Genomic DNA, 11,186 nt, shown 5'->3' with positions numbered 1-11,186 from the left:
TGTGATGACATGTCCTTGCAAAGTCTCACCAGTTTGGCATCCTTGGATCTAGAAGTCGACCAGAATTCTACGTTAGAAGGTCTGATTTGTGCTCTCCAGGCTCCATCTTGCTCCTGGCGGCACTTATCCATCAAATTTCCACAAAATGGTCTAAATGAGCGCCTCTGTTCGGCTTTGACATCGGTTCCTTCCCTGGAGAGCTTGGAGCTGACAGTGGACGGTAATATCCATGAAGAGCAGGCTCTACAACTGCTCGTCCAACGGCTCGTCAATCCTGCGTGCAACATTTGGAGGCTCAGGCTCTATCGCCGCACCCTTAACTCTCAGATCTTGTCGCATTTGGGCCGCACACTTCAAAGCCCAGATTGTAAGCTGGTTGACCTCGGTTTGGATGTGTACCAGCAGAAGCTCATTGCCTTTGACAAGAGTGCCAGCGAGTTTATGACAGGTTTGAGAAGTAAGCATTGCAAGCTGCACCATTTGATGCTCAGAGGGGTACAGAGCACTGGTTTCATTGGAGAACTTGGGAAGCTATGCAAGGACTCGGTGGTTCTCAACTCACTAGAAGTGCATTCAGGTTATTCTGGTTTCATGAACGAGGAAGAGAAGCTGCTATCTGTCATGGGTGAGCTTTTAACCTCAAGCCTCCGCAGTCTCGTCTTTGATATTGAATACGAGCCAGAAAACATCCGAGATAAAAGCTTTCTAAGCTGTAAAGGTCAATTGCTCCTGGAGTTGTTACCTAGTTGCAAAATTCAACGCCTTGATATTGGTAAGCTGGATGGCCTGGCACAGATTGTTGAGCACCTCAACGAGAATTTTAATTGCCCCCTGGAGACATTTAGAACGAATTGGGACAGCGATATTATGGCTACGTACTGCTCACAGATCATGGAGCGCAACAAGTTATATCGTATTGAGGGCCTTGCAGCCCAAAAGCGGGTGGAACCAACCATGGCCAAGCTTTTCATCTGTGGAAATTCTGGAGTCGGGAAGACTACAATACGGAAAAATCTCTCCAGACAAAAAGGTATCCTTCCCAAGTTGCAGCGCCATCTATCCACCTACGGGATTGATATGGAAAAGATTGAATTTGATAAGAAGACCCTGCTAATGTGTGACTTGGCTGGTCAACCGGAATTCCATGCTTTCCACCACTATTTCATCAGAGGGAGCGACAAGGACCTCTTTCTAATCGTCTCCAAGGCTCCTGGTAAGGAAGATATTCGAACGTGGGAAGACCAACTTCAATACTGGTTAAGGTTCATAGTGTCACATAGAACCTTGACCAAGCACAAACCAAAAGTTCTGATTGTGCTGAACTATTTTGAGGACAGTATCCTGCCACAAGACGGTTGGACGATGTCAGACCTGGCAAAGTCAAGATGCAAAGAAATGGTACGGCAGTACTCAAGTGTGATCGACTTTGGGCATGCTGAAAACAGCCTCTTCGGTTTGGTGGCCACTAAGGTCAAGAGCGTGAAAGTTTTGAAAGAGCACCTAAAGCTCAAACTGGATGAGCTGCTAACAAGTAGACCGAAGGTACCTGAGATCTGTCAAGCTGTCATTCTAGCCAAAGCAAAGAAGTTTCAACAAGAAAAGCTTATACGCATGAAGCACTTCAGGAGCAAGTTGGGCATTCAGGACCATCGACTATTCAAAGTCGCAGTGAGCCATCTGCATGATATGGGGGAGGTGATCTATTTTGATCAGGAGGTGGACGATGAAGACCAGGTTTTTCTCATTCTCGATGTTCAGTGGTTTGTTCGAGATATTATCGGAGTTTTCTTACCTCGCCAGAATAGGACGATCGACAACCTGCCAGCGGAGCAGCCTCCTCCCACTTGGATGCCGATAATCCAGGTCGAAGACATGCTTCCAAAGAAAGGCTGCACACCGGACGATCTTCCCTATATTATCACCTCGCTGAACAGGCTAGGAGTGTTGCTATTGGATCAGAAAACTAAACGAGCCATTGTCCTGTCACTCCTAACCGAGAGAATCCAATCGTGGTCAAATTTACCAGCCGGTTCGATGGCTGGGGATGACGACACCACCACTTTCTGGGGGAGGAGGCTCGAATGCAAGGATTCAGAGAAGATGCTGCTGCCAACAGGTATATTTACAATGCTACAGGTCAGGCTTGCGAGCTTATCATCCGCCTACACTGTGGGGCAAGGCTGGTGGCACCTGGGTGAGAACAACATTGAGATGATCGTCAAAGTTGGAGGCCAGAGGGGTCATTGGAACGACCGGCATTGGATCGACGTGCTAGCTTGCATACCTGAGGAGTCAAATCTTGACGAGGCAGGAAGGCTCTTCATCAAAATTAAGAAATGCATCAGTGAGATATGTGGTGCGTACAACTGGGGCTGCCCGGCCATTGAGCTGGAAGAGAAGATCATCAAGCCAGAGTGCGTGAAGCTCTTGAACTTGGAGTTCACGAGCTCGCCTCCAGTTCAAGTGGTTCCGCTTGCCGAGGTCCTGGAGAAGAACTTGCTCTACAAGTATGCATGGCCTTCGGAAGATCATTGGAAGTTCGAATACAGTCAGGTGCTGAAGATGGTGTTGCCGGAAGAGCGGGAGCGATACTTTGCAACTCGTGTAGACCTCCTGGACGCCATCAAAGACGAGGTGCAGGAGTGTGTAGAAGCTGAAGATTTGGAGACAACGAGTGCTTGCATTGATAAGTCGGAGGACATCACACTTCAGGATGCAGTCAAAATTCTGCAGGCGCAGATCAAAATTCTGGAGAGGCACATCAAGAATCATGTCACCAAAGAGGCCGACCGGGTCATTTCTCGAATCTCCAAGCTGGAGGAGAGGGTGTTGCAGAAACTGGCATCAGTCCAGCTGCAGAGTGATAGGATCATGTCCAAGCTGGCGTTGCAGTGGGACTCAAAGGAACCCAAGTATCCATACTTCGTCGACAACAAGAATATCTTGCAGCGGTTTTCATCCTCGGCTTTTGGTTCCAGTTGGAAGCTGCATTTCCTGTGCGAGTACGGTGGCTGCCATCCGGTGGAAGATCAAAAGGGATTTCCCATCAGAGTCGATCCCGAGTGGTGGACAAAGGCTGCTCCCGTGCTGATTCCTGCCCTCAAGATCTTATTCTTCGCGGGAAAACTTGCATTGGTGTCTACACTTGGGGTACCTTTGCCATCGCTGCCCAAGAGCGTTAAAGACGACGTATTCAAGGAGGTCGTGGGTAAGCTATTTGGAGCCATAGACAAACGTTTGGATGAGTCTCCGACGCATGAGAACCCACTACACAAGAGAATCCCCACGCTCGAGGAGCTGCAAGTGTTTTACAAGTACTTTCTCGGAGAGCAGAAACTGAGATTTGCTGCCGACTTTGGTCTCTTCCGCAACAAGGAGAAGGGCATCTGGGTCTGCCAGGAACACCTGCAATGACAAATGATTCTCCACTTTTGGACACACAACAAAAACTTACCAGGCTAGTAGCAAAGGTCCTTGTTCACATCCTCCACCCCACAGCCTCCATGGAGAGAGATGGAGGTGTTTGATGGAACGAACCCAGTTCTGGGAGACCCCTAGGTGGTGGTCGTACAGCGTTCACGTCGGTCTTGATATCTGCCATTGTCAACTGGACGAATGGTGACAATGGTGGAGCATCGCCACGGCATCTCTCCAAGCATTCTCATCCTCGGGATCGATGAAAGAGTCGCTCCGCTACTCCTGGTAGCATAAACAAGCCCAGGTCGATATCGTGGGCCGGAGAAGCTGGAGCGGTGCTGGAGCGCATCGCCAGAAGTGGGGCGGGGACCCGATCATTGGCTGGCTCCTGAGAGGCTGCGAATATCCGATCGTCCAGCTCCCCGGCGGCATCGTAGAAGGTGATGATCTCCGTGTGCTCCTCGCGGCGGCTGGCGCTGCTGGGGAATCGCCATCGTCTTGGAAATTCTGGATGGATCTGGTGTGCAATCACCCCACTTCCATAGCCTCCACTGGCATTTCTTCCTGGACTAGGAGACCACCCCGGTTTTCTCATGCCTCCACCCTGTGCATTAAGACCACCTGGACCGTTTCCGCTCCCAGGATTGGATTGAATCCGCCAGGAGCGCTCCCGGCATTTGGATTAAATCCTCGTCCAAGTCGTCTCAAGCCGAGGAAATAAAGAAGAAAGGCATGGTTCCATGGAGGATTTGTCAAGTTTGTTTTGTCGTAGAAAAACTTTGATATTAACATGCTTTTATGTGTGTTGTAAAGAGGGACGATGGAAAAGATTTCCGTTTGTAGAGCATCACAAGTTTGTGATTTGTGGGCAAGTATAAAGCTTTGGAAGTTCTGAGTGTACCTATTGTGATTTTATCTAAGTGAGTTCGCGGCAGAAAGAAGTGAGCAATACATCGGGCATGCAAGAGTCTGTCCAGACAAGTCCACTCCTACATTATCGATTTTTTCTCTCTCGATTTTGACTTCCTGGCATATGTAAGTTTATATTCCCAAACAGGGAGAATCACTGAGATGGAAGAAGCTCTGTCCAAACGCGATTTCTCTTCCTTCGCCAAGTTGACTTGCGCGGACAGCAACCAGTTCCATGCAACTTGCCTAGACACCTCTCCACCAATTTGCTACATGAACGATACCTCCAGAAGGATCATTGGACTCGTGGAGCACTGGAAGGAAGTCCTCAGGTATTTTTTTATTTAATCAGATTTCGTTACATTGATGTGAGAACATTCCAGGCAGCGTACACTTTTGATGCTGGACCAAATGCAGTGATCTTTTCTCCCCAGATATCTGGAGGCGATCGTTTTCTCTACGAGTTCCCCAGAAGGCCTGGATTTCTCAAATTTCTCTTTTTATACGATCAGTAGTTCTAAGGCGTGGTGTGTAGCTATGTTGTTAGCACAGATTTAGGCATCGAGAAGCTTGAAGATATTTGTTCCCTGAACCGCCCTATGGAATCTTCAAAAGAGAAATGAAGGATGTGGAGACCCGGCCAGGGAAGGGCGCTTATTTATAGCTTTAGAAGATCCAAAATCATGTTTGTGAGTACCTAAAAACTCTGGAAATTAAATGACTAACTTAAATACAAAATCCCATTTTGCTTTGCTTGCTTTTGCATCCATGGTTATAAAAATACATTACTAAATGAAAGTTTCAGAAACTCACACTTGTCATTACCAGATAAACAAAAATTTCAAAGTTTGATATTTGCTTCCTTGCAAATATACAAATAAGTAAACACAAAACATTATGTAAAGATGCTGTTTAGTAAAGCTTGGTGGCAAAGCTATGACAACTCTTTTAAACATTAGAGTTAGAATACTTTTTCAGCACACAATGCAAAATGGTAAATATTAAACTTTAAGTCACGTGATTGAAGACTTGTCATATAATAAGATCAGCCATTAAACTTATAGCAAGCATGCAAACTGCTGATATAAAGGTTTTTCAGTATTTAAAGTATCCAACTCATGCAAACTCTAGTGATAAGAAATATTACAACCTTGATTACAAACAGAGAAAATTTTAATAACAAACTATAAAAATATATCTACATAATTGACATTAAAAAATGTGACTTAGAATGTATTAAAATTTAAAGCCTTGTATGCTTTTTCACCAGATTGTGTTAAAATGTTTCAAAGAGCTTTAGGTATGGAGTCATATTGGATTACTATTATAGAGATCTTTTTAGCAGGGAATTTTTATTTTGCATTAAATACAATGGTAGAAGTCAAATTTGAATTAAAGGAGTTTATAAAAATTCTAATTATATCTATCTAGAGTGGAAAGGTTTTTTCTTCAACAACCATATCATGTGGAGTGTACCATTATTGGCAATACACTCTTTAATAAACAACTCAACAAAATATTCAAGGATGTGATAAAAGTAGGATGGGTATATTTTGGTGAAGCTTGTAGCATGGATAGTAAATTATTTTGTTGAAATTTTTTAATGAAGTAATTATTCTAGATTCCTTCAAAACTTTAATTTTTATATTCAATTTCAAGAGTTCAATAGTAAACAAGTTTATAGTATATTGCCTATTTGACCCAAATGAGGTGAGATATTTATAGAGTAAATCCATTTAAATATTCTCTTTTTACTGCCATGATAACAAAAGATCCCCCTTATTGGTTTTTGCCTAAGCTAGTTTAGAAATCAGCTATCTTATGTATACTTGAATTGAAGAGTAAGTATACTTGATTTGGTTGCACTAAATAATGATAAAAACCCTTGCATATTAAGCACTAATCCCTTAATATCACTACATTATATCCACTAGACACTCTCACCAATATGCTTTATATTTTGGTCCTATTTTAGTCTCATTAGTTATTTATGAAAAATGACTAAATTTACTAATTAGGTATATCTATAAAATGTAAAAATTGTCCTCAATACAATGGTATTGCTTTTAGGCCTAAATTTACAATTTGACACAATTCTATATTTAATATATTTTTTATTTGTCCCAAATACTATTTTCTAGGACTAAGGTGATGTAAGGCATATGGTTTTCACCTTTTACCCTACGGTGATTTACTATAGGACAACAACAAAGAGGAATCTAAACCATTAGACATATGCAATAGAGCAAAACTTAAACCCTTAAACATGTGGACCAAGAGTAGCAAAGTGAAACTCAAGTTTCAGGGCCTTGAGACACTAAACAAAGAGATGGAGCCAAACTCCAAAGCATATATCCAAGGTGTGAAAGAATCAAAACATAGAAATACTCTTGAGTATATAATCTAATAAGCAAAGGAATAGAACTAACAACTTAGGAATAGTTTTAGAGCATTTACCATCCCAACGCTAAAACTAACATACAAAATAGAGTTAAATGAAGTTTTACACTATTTCAACATATTAATGGTTTAATATGAAGATATAAATACTCCACTACCTAATATGGTAGAAAGCTTAATTTTACACCCAAGCCAAACATAAAATAAGGACAGACATGTAGGTAAGAGTTAGACAATGCTTTAAATTGGTCAGCCATACATAACTTACTTGCTATTGTCATGAATGTGACTTTGGGTATCGAAAGTTATCTGTCGGCTGTCTTTTCGGGTATTTTTTTCTTATTGCCACAACAACAGGAGGTTGGTATTGCTAGACCCATTATTAGTCCCTTTTGTGCTAGTGGAGTTAATTAGGCATTTCGAGTGTATTTAAATCGGACAAGCATAAGAATGGAATTCTTATGTACTATTAGCTAAAAATACTTTATGTAAGTATCAAGTGTCAACTCGATTTGACAAAATACAACATAAATGCCACACTTCACCAATAGAGATTTACAACACTCAATACCACTAACTTTTGTTCATAACACGAACAATCTCATGCCACTCTCTTTCCGACCAATCTCAAAACTAATCTAATACTAAGCTACTCAAGGAGCAATAGCAAGGTTCCTCAAAAAAGAATTGAGCATTGCAACCTAAGTCTTCCAATAACAAGCCTAGACAAAATGGTTTAACGTTTCACCACTATCCATCCCATAACTCACCGCTTGTAAAACCATCACTTCTAACATGCATCAAGGTAGGGACTTTTGATTGCATATTGTGAACACGAGCAATGAGTCACTCTTCATTGCAAATCATCTTTTCAAGAAGAGAAAATGATTTATGTGTTTGATCCTTCGTCCCTGACAACTCTTTATTTAGTCTCATCTTTGACTAAACCTCAAGCTTACTTTCATACTACTTTTAGTCCAATCCAAGAAAAGTTTATGAGAGAGCATAGCAATGACTACTTGAACCAATAGATTAATCCCTACAGTCTTGATTGATCCACTCATAATTATGCCTAGGAAGGATCCACTAGTGCCATGCTAAACAGCTATGGACTAGCCTATTTGCCACTCATAGTAAACCTAGGGAAGTTTTACTTTCACCCACGGTACATAGAACAACTTATGGAACCACCGATAAGCTAACATTAATCTTGCCAACTCAAAGTGCAACTTTGAATTTCTAATGTGCCTCACTCACAAGCCCAACGCAAACTCATGCTAATGTGCCTCATTCACAAGCCCAAGTGCAAACTTGTGCAAATGGAACATCTCAAATCCATCTTATGAGCCTAAGAGCAAACTCATATTATTACGGTACAAAAAGGTAACCAAAATCCATACCCAAGGAACGATTGCGAAGCCTTTGCACCAAAACGTATACCCTCTCGGATTATTGTTTTCATCTTTGCATATGCAATGAGACTAGTTGCCCAATCTCATTGGATAGTACTCGCTGAGACTCATCCTCTGATACCAAATGTAGCGCATGTGGTTTTTACCCTTTATCCTATGGTGATTTACCATAGGATAACATCACGAAGCAGAACCTAAACCCTTTATGTGCCATGTGTCATATGCCACATGTCTATAAGACAGTGGTGTGGAACCTAAGGTTCAGGGCCTTGGGCCTCTGAACGAAGGAATGGTGCCAAACCCCCAAGCATGGAGCCAAGGAGTGATGGAACCGGACCATGGAGCAACTCCCAAGCGTACAGCCTAAGGAGCAAAGAGACAGGGGCATGGAGTGACTTGGAACAGTCCTAGAGCAACTAGCATCCCAATGTTAGGACTAACACGCAAAATGGAGCTAAACAGAATCTGGCGCTATTTCAACATACCTGTGGCTTAACGTGAGAATATGGGTACTCCACCAGCTAGCATAGTGTGGAGCTTGGGCTTAGACCCAAGCCGGACGCAGAACAAGGACAGGCATGCAAGTGGGAGCTAGACTATGCCTCAAGTTGGCCATGCTTGACCTACCCCACTATCCCTATTATACATTTGGGACCAATCTCAATATGCGAGGGTTTTTGTTAAGCTAGTGCAAGACAGAGCAAAAGAGAATTAAGAGCCAGGCCAAGTATGCTCAGCTAGAAACACATAGGAGTTCCTACCTTATGTCCATCTGGCTAAATACAGATGCTAAGCCCAGTAAATTAACATTTGAACAAAAGGGGCTGATAAAGGGAACCAGCAATACCGATCTCTTGCCATCGTGGCAATAAGGAAGAAGTGTCCGTAAAGACTGGCCGACAGATAACTTTCGATACCCAAAGTCATATTCGCGGCAAAATATCTAAAGATATGGTCTTCATGATCAAGCCTTGGATGTTCATTTTGCATTTTGCAGATGTCAGTGTTGGATGTTGGATATATGGGCAAAGATATTCAATGCTTAAGCACATTGTTAGATCATGAGAATTTATATTAAGGTAAACCTATGTGAAATTCTTAGTAGGAGGAAGTTGGTTGAGTCTTAAAAGTTTGTATTCTTAGACTAAAAGTCACGCTTTCTCTAGAATGAAAAATTTTCCATAAATTTTTTTAAACTTTACTAATGGCTGATTTATTGATCACTTTACTCAAAAACCTTTCCATTTTCGTAAGCCTGTACAAACTAGTGAAAGGGTTTGAGTTGACTTCGGTTTGATTAGACCTTAGTATGTAGTTTATATGATGCAGCCTGAAAGGGATATTAACTTCTTGAAGCTAAGGCAATTGAGTTGGAAAAGTTTGGAGTTGGTGTAGAAAAGTGGCTATTGCACTTTTCTAGAAAAGTGACCCTTATGCCTTTCTTTTTTTAACATTATGTTTGGTGGCAAGTTACATCTTGCATTTCGTTAAACTCTATGAGAGTAGTGAGCTCTCACTGATCTTGACTTGGTCTTGGTGGGCTTACGCCTTGTCTTAAGATGGTGATGTCCAACTTAGTTGTTTGAGGTTAAGAAGTTAATACATATACTATAGTTTTGTATATGAGGAGGTTGTGTACCAATATGAGTCTTCACTTTAGTTTTGACTTAGTGTTGGTCATGTATAGCTAGCCATGTTAGTGAACTTATTGCAGCTGAGTTGGAATCGAGTGGTTATTTAATTTTTGTTTGTCCATGAACCTATATCTTATACTTGGGATTACATTCATGTTGGATAAGTATATAACTTGATGGCATAAGTTTAGTGTTTGGGTCTTGTGAAGACAAGTTGAAGAGTGGTTGTTGGTTGCTTTGCAACTAGTGATTGCTTATAGATTTTGTCAAAGACTTTTGACATTTAATTCGCTTGATGATAATTTAGCAATGATAAACTTATTTTACTGAATGATGTTGCATAAGATCATATCATGGCTTGTATAGTTTTTCCATGTTGGCATATCAATTCATTTATCGATATCATTTAGTTACATTTAGTCTGTGGTGTTGGATTATATTGAGTCTTGTCTGTAGTGATTCACTCCTTGATGATATGTTATTTGTAGCTAAGTATTGTTGAAAGATTAGTCTTGGATACTGATTAAAGTATCTTCAACTTTGGTTAGTTTAGTTGTTAAAGAGTTTTGGGTGGTGATTCACTCTTGCTTTCTTTTAGCTTTGTTCTGGTGTTGTTGGCATAGAAGTGATGAATTATTGTTGATATTGTTGATGTTGAGATTTAAGTGAAATGAGATATCTCTCCGTAGGATTGATATTGAGTTTCATTAGTCATGATAAAGATAATGTTAATGATTTAGCTGTAGCTTTGTGTTATTAACATTCATACATTTGCTAGTTAGCAATTGTATTAATGTTTAAATGAACTAAGTGGTAAGTTGAGTTAGTTATGTTCTAGATAAGATTGTTTAGTAGGGGTTGAGTTTTAGCTTTTCCTTGAAAAGTGATTTAGTCGTGAACTATACTAACTTTACAAGTGGAAGAGTTAATGATCCATATTGGAATGTTTGAATCCTTATTGAATTTGAGTTAGAATATATTGATCATTAATGATTCTTGTTGTGTTTGTTATAAAGTGAGTTACGTTTTGCTATAAATGGATTCATGGAGGATCAGTTTGGTAGTCACTTGTTGAGTATAATTCTGTTATACTTAGCTTTTGGATTGATGCAAAAATGCTCTTCATTAGCTTTGCATTTTTTAAGTTTAGCTTATAGATGTGTTAAGAAGGATATTGTGGGTTATACCATAATTTCTTCTTTAGCATTGAAGTTAGTTCATGCAAAACTCGTGATTATTATTATACAAAACTTGGTTATAGGCTTTTTTGAACTTTTGGTTCCTTGAGTTTTCATGCTTGTTAGGGAATGCATTCTGGCTTATTAGATTCGATATTGAAGTTAGCTTTTGCATATAACAATCATTGGTGATGATTGACTAAAGATAGTTGATTATCCTTGTCAAAAGGTTTTAC

Source organism: Selaginella moellendorffii, unplaced genomic scaffold (genome assembly GCF_000143415.4).
Source record: "Selaginella moellendorffii unplaced genomic scaffold, v1.0 SELMOscaffold_133, whole genome shotgun sequence".
In the NCBI taxonomy this organism is placed as follows: Eukaryota; Viridiplantae; Streptophyta; class Lycopodiopsida; order Selaginellales; family Selaginellaceae; genus Selaginella; species Selaginella moellendorffii.
Note: the sequence above shows the minus strand (reverse complement) of the source record.